The following is a 10,549-nucleotide window of genomic DNA, read 5'->3' as shown; positions in this document are numbered from 1 at the left end:
AGGTCCTATAGAAAATCTTGTGGAGACTGTAAAGAAGGTTTAGGCATAAATCCTGCTTTTAGTAATCTAAACACACTATTTTGAGAGTAGGATTTGGAATTACTCTGAATGGTGGACTTGTTTTAAAGACTGGATTAACTGTTATCCACTCAGTTGTGTTCGACTCTTTGTGACCCCATACTCTTTGTATAGCCCTCCAGGCTCCTCTGTTCATGGAATTCTCCAGGCAAGAATACTGGATTGGGCTGCTGTGCCCTTCTCCAGGGAATCTTTCCAAGCCAGGGACTGAACCTAAATCTGCTGCATTGCAAGCAGATTCTCTACTGTCTGAGCCAACAGGGAAGTGAATTAACTAAGGGGTGAAAGTTATGAAAGGATGTGACACTGAGCAGTGAAGACACATATGAATCAGGATAGAGATAAGAACTCTGACCGGACTAATAATGTTTTTAAGGAGACCCAGAAGGCACGTCCAGGACAATAACAAAAAGATGGAGACAGTGGCATGACTGGAGGGGGTAATCTTCAAAAGGACTCAACATTTTAAGTGAATACAAAGGGACAATGATTGGGTAGCAGCAGGAGCCATTGCCACAGAGGTGGTTATTGAAACTGGGGCTAGATGAGATTGCTGAGGCTAGAACAGAGAAGAGGACTTCCAGGATGAAAGCCTCAAGGGTAGACCAGTGCAGATGACAGGAATAGAGTTGTTTTTGTTCTGTGAAGTGGATAGTGTGGCCACTGAGCCTGGGTTTTATCTGTGGCTGAGTTAGAAACCTATTTGCCTGATATCTCTATGCCCTCCTGCCATAGGAGAGAAAAAAACACACAGTTGTTCCCTAAGATGATTCCATCTATTGGGCAGTTAGTATTATTTCCTTTCCGTAGCTTCCTGTTTCATAAGACATTATCCTTCACTGAAAGTCTTTGCCTACTGTCATTCATCAGTAAAGAACAGGTTCTGCTAGGAAGCAGATGTAGATGCAGAAACCTGTCAAGATAGGGTATGATTTTTACCCCCTAATCCTCATTATACAACCAAGGTACATTTTCAACGTGACACCCCACCAGAATCCTATACAAATATATTGTGAATTTAAGGCATCTATTAATTATTGCATTTTCTCAAACTGGTGCTTAAATAGTTAAATGTATTGCTTCTATAATTAAGCTTCAGAGAAATGTTCCCAAATACTAAAATTGGAACTTTAGAGGTCTTATATTAGTTATCTAACATTTTCTTAAGTTAGTACAGGAGTGGACCACTAGTTTGTTCAGAATCATTTCCCAGGAGGAAACTATGCTGCTCAAAGTTCACCTAAGGAATCAAGATTTCATCATAGTTGAAGAAATTTTACATTAAAAAAAAAATCTTTTTCTTTAGCTTGAAATGCTGCTTGAAAGGAATAATCATAATTTATTTAGTGCTTAGAAAACACTAGATGTTGTACCAAAGACTTATCTGCATTGTCACAGGTAAAAACAATTCCATAAGTTGTTGTATTGTTGTTATAAGATGACCATAACGATAAAAGTTTGGAGAGTGAAAGAGCAAAGTTATTAACAAGTATGCAGGCATTTATGGTCACCTAATAATTTCCTCATCTAATCATGTAGATATTAAAGCCCAGAGTTCACATTGTCATAACCAGTGTAATGGAGATGATAATTTCATATATTGAGCAGTATACACAATTTCAGGTGTAAAACATCCAAGTATATTTTTTTTATGGCAGTTAGCTTTGTTTTCTAGAACTTGTCCTAGCAAAAACGTTAATCCTGGAACTGAGTCATTTCCAGTGTAAAACTAAGTAATGTGCACTCTGTCGGAGGATTCCCTGTCTTCCCCATCTGTTTGTTCTCCCTTTCTACTCAGAGTGATCCACTTCCAGGAAGACAGAGGTGTCACCCTGGCATTGTAAAGGGAACCTTGTTAGGCCCCCACCAGATGTGCTGGTTCTTGCATTCTTGGAGCATAAGCTTCTGTCTCCACTGCAGCTCCTGAGTGTAATCCTACTGCACTCAGGTCCTGCAGGGTTTTCTGTGAGGACGACTGTAGGAGTCCTCTCCTTCTCTGGGTCTGCCTCCTGACTCTCTAGGAAGACACTTCCTGGCACTTTTTTTTTTTTTTTTGGTTAGTTTAATAAAAATGTAGCAGATGAAGTCATTTGTTATAGAGAAGGTAAAATTCCCACATCACTAATTTGCATTTTCATCAGATCCAAATCGTTTGTATCTCATAGTATTTCTCTTCGGTTGCATTCAGAAGACCGACAGCATATGGCTTTTTGGATGTAAAGACAGGGTTAGGGTTGAATTTTTGCCCATCCCGGTGTGTTCTTCTTTTATTCACTACAAAATTAGCATTAGAGACTGTGCTTTCATCCATCACACTGCAGTATGTGGGACCCTGATACATGGCTCTCAGAGGTCACAGACCCAGAGATCTCCCACATGACTGTGCCTCTATGAAGCACCACGCTTCCTAGCACTTAACCTGGGAAGCCAGTTCATACTCCTGCTTCCAGACCCACCTGGGATTCCTGGCATGTACCTCCGAGACAGGCCTTGGCCCAAAAGGGTGAGAGTTGTGCCTCCTTCTCAGACACTCAGCCTCTGTTCATTCCTACACGAACCCTCTCCAATTTTTCCTCCCTACCATCTGGTCGAATTTTCATTTCCTTATACAGTCTCCAGAAATCAGAAATAGTCTTTTATATACTTATGTATTTGCCTTTTCCTAGATGGTTTGTAGTTTAAACTCTATTTCCCAACTTTTAATGCAAAACTAAATTTTTATAATTCTAAAATGAGTCTTTTTTCCTCCCATCTTTAGCCTAGCTCTTGCTAGCCAAAGTGTTTTTGTTTTGCTCCTATTCCCTGTGTGATGTATTAACAGATGTCTTCAAAGGAACTTAAAATAAGCATCTGACAGATTTCCTGTGTTCCTTATTTTTTCTCCCAGGTTTATTGAGATATAATTGACATACAACACTATGTAAGTTTAAGGTGTGCCGCATAATGATTTGACTTACATACACCATGAAACGATTGTAGTAATTTTAGTGAACATCCATCATCTTATATAGATACAAAATTTTTAAAAGCACAAAGTATTTTTCCTTTAATAAGAAACCTTAGGGTTTGTTGTCTTAACAACTTTCACATATAACACAGATCAGTGTTACTTGTATTAATCATGTTGTACATTATGTCCCTACTATATAGTTTGTAACTAGAAGTTTGTATCTTTTGACCACTTTCATCCAACTCACCCAATCCTCACTCCCTGCCTCTGCAACCACACATGTGATCTCCTTTTCTATGAGTCAGTTTGTTGAAGTATAATTGACCTACAACATATGTTAGCTCCTGGTGCATAGCATTGTGATTTGATATTTCTATACATTACAAAATGATCACCACAATAAGTCTAGTTACCATCTGTCACTATACAAAGATACTATATAATAATTATAACTATATTCCCCACACTGTATATTTCATCCCCATGATACATCTATTATGCAGCTGTAAGTATGTATCTCTTAATTTCCCTCACATATTCCTCTCATCCTTACATCACCCTCCCCTCTGGCAACCACCTATTTGTTCCCTGTCTATATGTCTTGCTTTTTCAGATTGCACATATAAGTGGAGTCATATAGTACTTCTCTTTTCTATTTGGCTTATTTCATTCACATAATTGATACCCTCTAAATCCAATTATGCTGTCACAAATGGCAATATTTCATTAATTTAATGACTACATGATAATCTATTACATATATAATCCACTATATACATACATACATACATATATATATATATATATATATATATATACATACATACACACATACATATCAGTTAAGTTCAGTTCAGTTCAGTCACCCAGTCATGTCCAACTCTTTGCGACCCCATGGACTGCAGCACACCAGGCTTCCCTATCTGTCATCAACTCATGGAGGCTGCTCAACCTTAGGTTCATTGAGCTGGTGATGCCATCCAATTATCTCATTCTCCACCGTCCCCTTCTCCTGCCTTCAATCTTTCACAAAATCAGAGTATTTTCCAATGAGTCAGTTCTTCTCATAAGGTGGCCAAAGTATTGGAGCTTCAGTTTCAGTATCAGTCATTCTGATGAATATTCGGGACTAATTTCTTTTAGGATTGACTGATTTGATCTCCTTGTAGTCCAAGGGACTCTCAAGAGTCTTCTCCAGCACCACAGTTCAAAAGCATCAATTCTTCAGTGCTCAGCCTTCTTCATGGTACAACTCTCACATCCATACATGACTATTGGAAAAACCATAGCTCTGATTAGACGGACCTTTAGTCGGCAAAGTAAGGTCTCTGCATTTTAATATGCTATCACAGCTCTTCTTGCAAGAAGCTAGCTTCTTTTAATTTAATGGTCACAGTCAACATCTGCAATGATTTTGGATCACAAGAAAATAATGTCTATTACTGCTTCCATTATTTCCCCATCTATTTGCCATGAAGTGATGGGACCATATTTTTGTTTGTTGAATGTTGAGTTTTAAGCCAGCTTTTTCACTATTCTCTTTCACTTTCATCAAGAGGCTCTTTAGCGCCTCTTCATTTCTGCCATAAGGGTGGTGTCATCTGCATATGTGAGGTTATTGATATTTCTCCTGGCAATCTTGATTCCAGCCTGTGCTTCCTCCAGCCCAGCGTTTCTCATGATGTACTCTGCTTATCAGTTAAATAAGGAGAGTGACAATATACAGCCTTGATGTACTTCTTTCCCCATTTGGAACCAGTCTGTTGTTCCATGTCTGGTTCTAACTGTTGCTTCTTGACCTGCATACAGATTTCTCAGGAGGCAGGTCAGGTTGTCTGGTATTCCCTTCTCTATAAGAATTTTCCACAGTTTGTTGTGATCCACACATCAAAGGGTTTAGCATAGTCAATGAAGCAGAAGTAGATACATATGTGTAGATATACACATATCTATATACAGATACATATCTACACACATGTATCTACTTCTATGTATGTAAGTAAGTACATACATATGTGTGTATATATATATGCTCTGTATGGGGCTTCCATAGTGGCTCAGTGGTAAAGAATTTGCCTGCAATGCAGGAGACACAGGTTCAATCCCTAGGTGAGGAGGATCCCCTGGAGAAGAAAATGGTGACCCACTGCAGTATTCTTGCCTGGAAAATCCCATGGACAGAGGAACCTCGTGGGCTACAGTTCGTAGGATCTCAGGAGTGTCAGACACGACTTAGAAACTAAACAACTCTTTGTATACTTTGAATATTAACTCCTTATTGGATATATACCTTCCTCCATTCAGTAGGTGACTTTTTCATTTTGTTGATCCTTTCCTTTTCTGTGCAAAAACTGTTCGGTTTTATGTAGTCCCATTTCTTGGTCTTCATTTTTTTTTTTTTCCCATTGCCTGAGGAGACAGATCCAAAAAAAATATTACAAAGACCAATGTTGAAGAGCATCCAGTCTTGGAAGACTGTACCTTTCCAAGGGTTTATCCTTTTCTTCCAGGTTGTCCATTTTACTGTCATATAGTTGCCTGTAGTAGTCTTTTATGATGCTTCATATTTCTACAGTGTCAGTTATGATTTCTCCTTTTTCATTTCTAATTTTATTAATTTGAGTCCTCTCCCTTTTTTTCCCTTAAGGAATCTGGCTAAGGGCTTATTAATTTTATCTTCTCAAAGAACTAACTTATACTTGTATTGATCTTTGCCATTGTTTTCTTCATTTCTATTTCATTTATTTCTGCTCTGATCTTTCTGATTTCTTTCCTTCTACTGAGTTTGGTTTTCTTTGTTCTTCTTTTCCTAGCTCCTTTAGGTGTAAGTTTAAGTTGTTTTTTTGAGATTTTTCTTATTTCATGAAGTAGGCTTGTATTGCTATAAACTTCCCTCTTAGAACTCTTTTTACTATGTTTCTATGTAATATAAAAACCATGTAGTAGGTTTTGGATTACTGTGTTTCCATTTTTACTTGCCTCCTGTTTTTTTTTTTTTTTTTAATTTCTTTGATGTCCTCAGTGACCCACTGGTTGTTTAATAACATATTGTTAAACCTCCATGTATTTGTATTTTTTGAAAATTTTTTTTTTCTCTTGTATTTGATTTCTGGGCTCATTCTGTTGTGGTCAGAAAAAATAACTACTATGATTTCAATCTTCTTAAATTTATCAAGACTTGCTTTTTAATCTATTTAGCTACCTTGTGTCTTTTGATTGGATAATTTAGTTCATTTATATTTAAAACAATTATTGCTAGGTATGTATTTATTGAAATTTTTCAAATTGTCTTCTGATTGCTTTTGTAGCTCCTGAGGATAAAACTTCAGCCTAAATAAATAGGTTTTTATCCACAGGAATACTGGCATTGTGTTTCTGTTGTCTGTGTAGAGTCCTAGAGGTGGTGACCTGCCAAGAACTGTCTTTACAATTGTTATCATCGTTGTCATCATCGTGAAGTCACTCAGTCGTGTCCGACTCTTTGCGACCCCATGGACTGTAGCCTACCAGGCTCCTCCCTCCATGCGTTTCTCCAGGCAAGAGTACTGGAGTGGGTTGCCATTTCCTTCTCCAGGGAATCTTCCCAACCCAGGGATTGAACCTGAGTCTCCTGCATTTCAGGCAGATGCTTTAACCTCTGAGCCACCAGGGAAGCCCCTGGAATTCATGGGACTCTTGAACGCCAGACCTCTCGGCCATTAGGTTCAGGAGATCAGGAGACCAAGGGGAGTTCCTTGTGTGGATTACATGTGACCACTGGATTTATCTAGCCTCATGCTTCAGTAAGGCAGCAGGAAAATGACTTGACTACAGGCACTCATGGACTTCATTAGTGCAGACTAAAAGTGCCTTATCCCTGTAACCAATAGCTTCAGGGCTAGAATGTGAGAATACTTGACTGCTTGCACTCACCAGCCCCAGCCAGAGGGAGAGGGAGTGCCATGGCCATCAGTACTTGAAGACTTTAGCTAGGGAGCAGGAGAGTGCTGCAGTCATTAGCACTGACCCATGCCAGCCAAGGAGTAAGTTAGTACTGCAGCCACCGGACTTCTCTGACTTTAGCAATGTTGCAGGGTAGTGCCCTGCTCCTGCAGTCCCTTGTCTGGTCTTGCCTGCCCCTGTAGCAAGTTAAGTGGGAATTGCAACAATGGTATCTGCCTGCACCTCTGTCTCTGGGGAACATTTCCACCCTCCCCTTCCACTCTATCTTTTAGATTTACTAATGACTCTCTTTCATGTAGAGTCTCAGCACTTGGCACTTATCAAACAAAGGACTGCAATTCCACTAAGTATGGGAGTGAATAAGACTATTCAAGTCCTTTAAGAAGAGAGTCTCAGTCTCCTCTAGCAGTTTGGGACCCTTGGCCTTCAGCCCCATTGATTTTTCTAAGTCAGTCATTTTGGGGCTCATCTCTCCAGTAGAGATCTCAGGAGCTGGGCTGCCAGATGTGGGGTGTCAACTCCTCGCTCCTCCAGGATAAGCACCCATCTGGTGAGATTCCTTCCCAGTGTGTGACGCCACACAAGGGGTGAGGTTTTTTTTTTTTTATCAATACTCTGCTTGCACCCCCGCCCCACCTTGTTTGGCCATGCCACAAGGCATATAGGATCTTAGTTCCCTGACCAGGGATCTAACCTATTCCTCCTGCAATGCAAGTGTGGAAATCAAACCACTGGACCACCAGGGGATTCCCACTCTATCTCTTTTATCTGTCTTCTTGGTTGTTTTTTTTTTTGTTTGTTTTGTTTTGTTTTTTGTGGAGCAGGTATTCAGCTGGTTCTTAGATTCTTTTCAGAGGGAACTGCTTCATGTGTAGGTATGTATTTGCTGTGCTCATTGGAGTAGGTAATTTCAGGCTCTTCCTATGATGCCTTGAATTGCCTCTCAACAATTATTTGCTACACTTATTATAAGACAGGTACAGGGCTGAGTCAGGTAATACAGAATTTTGAAAAAATATACTCCCTGTCTTCAAAGAGCTTACAGAATAGTAGATAAAAACAGACTCAGAAATGAACAATTATTATACCTTAGAAAATAAAGTTCTCCTGAAATGATTGGTGTTTTCCAATTGAAAAGTTTACCTCTTATAAGCTATGAGAGACCAGCTGAGTTGAATTTATGGGAAGGATTCAAGTGGACTAAATATGTTGTGAACACTTTAAAAGCTATGTCGATCACTTAAACATCAGTTTAATTGTGCAACAAACTGCAAAAATGGAACTATTAAAAACTTATGTTCAAGGATGGTACCCACAAAGTCTATACTAATCAAAAGTGAAAGTGAGGAATCTGCCACAGGGAAAAACTGTATAAAAAGAAAACAAGATCTGATTTCACAATTATTAGACACTTCTGTTGGAATAGAACAGAGAAGAGATTTCTTTAGAGTCTTTGCCATTCTGAATCTCTGTATTCCTTTTTCATTGGGTAGTTGGGTCTTCCCTTACCACAAATCTAGGAAGGAAACTTTGTGAGACCTCAAGAAACCACAGATGTTTCCCCTGGTGTTGGATGACATAGAGTACTGGCTTACACCTAAGATAGCAAAAACAACTTTAGGCAACAGGAGAATGATGACTACTTTGGAATGTGCAAGGATCCCAGAGTTTACTGGGGCAAGGAGTTACACTCATATTTCTGGGCAAATATACATGTACTATGCAGAGGGACTGTTGTGCAGGCATCATTTTAAGTTCTGCACACAGAATGTTATGGGACTCCAAGAGCAAGAGTTTATGTGAAATAAGTATCATGACAGTCAGGGACAGAGATGCCCCCAGGGAAGCTGGGTAATCTCTGAACAACTCAAGAATAAGCCATTAGCAAAAAGGGTCCACTGTTAGATCTTCCAGGCCCTGAAATAATGGAGCTAGCTTACAACAGTGAAATAAGTAAAGTCACTCAGTCGTGCCCGACTCTTGGCGACCCATGGACTATAGCCTACCAGGCTCCTCTGTCCATGGGATTTTCCAGGCAAGAGTACTGGAGTGGATTGCCATTTCCTTCTCCAGGGGATCTTCCTGACCCAGGGATTGAACCTGGGTCTCCAGCATTGCAGACAGACACTTTACTGTCTGAGCCAACAGTAACCATCATCAACTAAATAAGAACTTTTCCTAGTTTATTCCTTCATGTCTCTTCCTGGTAATCTGCTGAGAACCTAAGGTTTCTAAAATAAGAGGTAGAAGTCAGAAAGGAAGTAAAAAATAAGGGAGAGAACAAGCCAATCATGGCCCCCTCAACTCCCCATCTCCACCAGCCCAAATTTAATGACAGTTTCATTTCAAGGGAAATTAAGAATATTTTCAGATGATAATCATGTAAACAAAACAAAACAGAATAGCAACAATAAAAATAAAACATGCATGTTTTAGTTTTTAACTAGAGCAAAAGGACAAGATGCCAAGGAGTACTTTAAAGAAATTGTGGAAGATCAAAATAAATCAACAAACAATATGGTTTGAGCACAGCAGAAGCTATGCTTTTTATACTTATTGGTTACATTTGGTGATGGTGGCAGGACTTAGTATCAAGGACTCTTTAAGAATTTCACAGAGAAACCTTCAACTCTGATCAACAATCTTCCCTTGTAACTGATTTCCATTTTAGTCCTATGTGACAGTTGTTTCCAGAAATTTTTCATTCCATGAAATTTCTTTGACTAAGGCGCAGCTATTTCTCTGTAAATGAAATTGTAATATAAATTTGATTCTTTGAATTATTTTATTGAGATTCAAGTTTAAACTGTAGAGAAAAGACCTGAGTTTGATCCCTGGGTCAGTAATATCCCCTGGAGAAGGAAATGGCAACCCACTCCAGTATTCTTGCCTGGAAAATCCCATGGACGGAGGAGCCTGGAGGGTTAAAGTCCATGGTGTCTCAAGAATCGGACACGATTTAGCGACTAAACCACAAGTACAAACAATAAGCAGAAAATTTGAACTCCCTCAGGGTTCATTTTCATATCTATCAAAGCTCCCAGAAGCTTGTCTTATAGAGTGGAGTCCTTATTTCTCATGTCTGTGAAACCATGATTACATGGATGAAAAGCACAGGGTACTTTTGATATGTACAAAAGACTGGTAATACACATACACTTTTCCTATCTGCATGCATATATGTAGTTAGAGCAATCTAAGGACAGTTGCTAATTTAATTTACAATGTCTGACTCCTTTTTGAAATGTTTAGTACAAAATAAATGCCAGATAAAATTTCAAGTCCCAGGATTAATATTATTAGCAGTGTGATCTTGGTAAGATTTCCTAATTTTTCTGAACTTTGAATTTTCTTCAGTAAAACTGGCATGATTAAATAACACTGTTCAACTCAGAGTTGATGTAATTGAATTAATTGAAAGAGAACAGCCCCTGGTCTGCAGTAGGCTTTCAACTGATAATAGTATGATTTCATATATTTTTTTAGAACAGAAGGAAAAATTGAAATAAAAATACATGAACTAGAAAAACAAAACCTTCATTTCTTTGCTACCTCCTTGCTCAACAATTCCCCTACGTG

The 10,549-nt window shown here is 38.9% G+C and overlaps 1 non-coding gene across 1 annotated transcript; it reads right to left on the bottom strand.

The window, feature by feature from the left end:
• Nucleotides 1-6,608: 6,608 nt before the first annotated feature.
• TRNAF-GAA lies at nt 6,609-6,680 on the bottom strand. The gene has a single exon. It is a non-coding gene; the product is annotated as a tRNA-Phe (tRNA).
• Nucleotides 6,681-10,549: the final 3,869 nt, after the last annotated feature.

Source organism: Oryx dammah, unplaced genomic scaffold, assembly GCF_014754425.2.
Source record: "Oryx dammah isolate SB20612 unplaced genomic scaffold, SCBI_Odam_1.1 HiC_scaffold_27, whole genome shotgun sequence".
Classification (NCBI taxonomy): Eukaryota; Metazoa; Chordata; class Mammalia; order Artiodactyla; family Bovidae; genus Oryx; species Oryx dammah.
The sequence above is the reverse complement of the archived record's forward strand: the minus strand, read 5'-3'. Positions and strand labels throughout refer to the sequence as shown.